At 50.5% G+C, this 3,140-nt stretch overlaps 1 protein-coding gene across 3 annotated transcripts in view; it reads left to right on the plus strand.

The window, feature by feature from the left end:
- The first annotated feature begins 949 nt into the window (after positions 1-949).
- Positions 950-3,140, plus strand: part of Specc1 (sperm antigen with calponin homology and coiled-coil domains 1) — a 267,085-nt gene continuing 264,894 nt past the window's right edge. For all 3 annotated transcript variants that reach the window (XR_003845145.1, XM_021212939.2, XM_021212940.2), the window contains exon 1: positions 950-1,016. The gene's annotated coding sequence lies outside the window, so the exon portion shown is untranslated. The remainder of the gene's footprint in view (positions 1,017-3,140) is intronic.

Below are 3,140 nucleotides of genomic sequence, written 5' to 3' on the forward strand. Positions count from 1 at the left end.
AGGCTCTGGTTTTCATCCCCATTACCACAAAAGATGACCTAAACCAAACCCAATATTCTCTGTAGGATGTAGACTCTTGCACTTTAAGCTCCCGCACAACGTTGAGGGCATTGGTCTGAAATCCTCTTTAAGAACATTGGTCTGAGAGCTTATTTGGAGATTCTACCTCAGCTACTCAAATACCCTTGACCTAAGACAGGTCTTGGAAGTTCACCAAGTACATAGCTTGTACATCTTGACACACATGGGCCAGTGAGGGAGGAAAGCCAGCCAGTGATGACACTTGCTTTTAATCCCAGCACTTGGGAGGCAGAGGCAGGAGGATCCCTGTGAGTTCGAGGCCAGCTTGGTCTGCAGAGCGAGTTCCAGGACATCCAGGGCTATGCCGAGAAATCCTGTATGGTGGGTAGGGGTGAGAGGGAGGGAAAGGAGGAGAGAGGGGAGGGGGAGAGGGAGGAAGGAAGGGGGAGAGAGGGAGGGAGGGGAGGGGGAGAGGGAGAGGGAAGAAGGGAGGGGGAGAGAGAGAGAGACCAGGTGGTGGTGGGCCTTTAATCCCAGCACTCAGAGGGCAGAAGCAGGTGGATCTCTCTGAATTCTAGGCTAGCCTGGTCTATAAAGTGAGTTCTAGGACAGGACAGACAGAACTACATGGAGAAACCATATCTTGACAACTACCCCCCCCCCAAAAAAAAATAGAACAATAGTCTAAAGTGGCGAGAGGGATCCTTTTTCTTCCCCAGTGAGATGCTCCATCATCGACTGCCCATCAATGGAGGTTGAGCCGGTGAGAACAGAAGGAAAACTTCCGGAAAGAAACGGCTAGATGAGAATAGAGGGTCATGGACTACATCTCCCAGAAAGCCCCGCACTGGCGCGCGGGCGCCCCCTGGACGTGGCCAGCGGGAAGGCGCCCGCGGGATCGCTAGGACCTTCCCCAGAGCATCCGTGAGCTAGGAAAGCCGCGGTAGCTGCGGGCTGCGGCGGAGCGGGAGTCCGGTGCGAGAGAACCTCGGCAGGTGAGTTGGGGTACAGGCTGCTCGGTCCTCTGTTTCTCAGCTGCCTTTTCTCAAGTCTGGCGAACAAAACGCAGTGCCGGAGTCTTGGCTCGGGGACGTGGGGTGCCCTTCTGGAAAGACGCGCTGCGGTCCTGGGTACCCAGGCGGCGGGCAGCGCAGGGACCGCGCTGCAGGTGGGGACCGCAGGTGGCCGGCCCTCCCCTCGGGCCGCGGGTTTGGCTCAGCAGCCTGGCACGGGGACCAGGTGGCTCGGCTGGCTGTGGCCCTGGGGAGCCCCAGCCCCCGGGACAGGTGCGTGCGCTCCGGCGGGACTGGAGTGCCCCTGAGTGTTCGTCCACAGAGCCGCTGCATCCCTGTCCTGCCCAGGTGGTCGCCTAGAGCTTGGGCTGAGGGTTTCCAGGACGCCTAGGAGCGCGGGGAACTGTGCGGATGCTGGTGCGTGTCCCCGCTGTGCGCAGGCTAGCGTGAGCGCAACAGTGCCGATCTCTTTTCCTTAACGCCCTTGGAACAAAATTAGTTTTATGAGCTTTAAAAAAAACAAAAACAGACAAACAAACAAACAAGTTTGACTCTGAATATCTTAGTTTGATTATGTGGGAGCTCCATACGCCAGCACGCAAGTTTATATAATAAGCAGTATACGCTTTGGGGGAAAAAAAAATCCCACTGAAGGTGCTCTTCCTTGCCCTCTATCGGATGAATTATGTCGAACTGGTTGACATGGGTATCCATTAGTAACTGCAGTGGCTGGAGGCGAGAGATAAAGTGTTTTTTAGTGAAGTCATGACCGAACCCTTCTGATCAGTTTTTGGTTTCATACGATTTGGTTATCCAGTTTCAAACACTGTGTTATTTCATCGTTTAAAACGGAGTTGGGGGGTGGAGACCGTAATACCTTACGGTCCTAATACCTTAGTCTAAGGAAAATAGCTTTGCATGATTAACTCAAAGCCATCAAGTTTGCTTATAGTGTCTCCCTAGGCAGTTCTGGCTGGCCTGGAAGTGCTATGTGGCCCAGGCTGGACCTTCCTCCTTCCACCCTCTGAGCATTGGGAATTTCAGGAGTGAGCCACCACACTTGGCCAAAGAAAGCATTTTTAGAGCCAACTCTGCGGCCCCTTCTGAAGCCCGCATCATTACTATTTTAGTAGTAGTTTTAAAGCTGATCTGTGGATGTGTTGGGTAGATAGATAACTTTATTGTTTGTTAAGAAGCACCATGGGACATTTTTGTCGTGTTTGGTTTTAGGGAAATGTTCCCCTGTCTTTTCTGTAACTGGACTTTGTTGTGTTAAATGTATTTCTATTCATACCTGATTTCTTAGACGTTAAAAGTCAGGGGAGGCTGGGTTCCCCTCCCCCATGCTTTTGTACAACATGCATTGATAGGACCATGTAGGTTTCCTTCTTGAAAATCCCCAGCACATTATTATTTTGCTGGACTTTCTCACTAAAATCCTGTAATACTTGAAAATGAACATTTTTTTTGGAGCTATGTATGGTGGCTCGTGACTGTAATTTCAGCATTCCAGGCTTAGGGAAGAGGATGAGTTTGGGGCCAGCCTGTGCTACATGGCAAGACCCTGTCTCAAACAAACAGTAACAACAAGATAACAACAACAGGAAAAAACCCAGTCCCAACCCCAGGAACAAAATCTCACCTAAAAGGCATGTTTGGCTTGTTTGGTTGATCAAGCAGGAACGTTTTCTTTAGTGTTGGCAAGTGGCTTTGCTATGACGTTTTCCTCCCCCCTGTCATTAGGCTTGTGCTGTTCAGAATCATGCTGCTGGGAACTTCCTATCATCTTCTGTGCTTTGGACAGAAGAATGAGCTGTTCCTTGAAGTCTGTCTGGCAGAAGCTGCCTACAGACTGCCCAGGCTGCTGCTGGCATGGCTTAGAAGCTGCTAGTGCTAGCAGCACCCAGCAACCTTCTTGCCTGTGCCATGACCACTGGTGGTTCGCAGCTGGCCTGTTGCTCCAGTCATTAGCATTACTGATAACCAGACTATGTTAGCATATGGTACGTACTCTCTTTCAGAAGATAACATAGGCATTTATGATGAATTATTATTCTTATTCATACTAATGCTTCATGGCTTCTCTTTTTCATCCTTTTTTTTTTT

This window comes from Mus pahari, chromosome 14 (genome assembly GCF_900095145.1).
Source record: "Mus pahari chromosome 14, PAHARI_EIJ_v1.1, whole genome shotgun sequence".
In the NCBI taxonomy this organism is placed as follows: domain Eukaryota; kingdom Metazoa; phylum Chordata; class Mammalia; order Rodentia; family Muridae; genus Mus; species Mus pahari.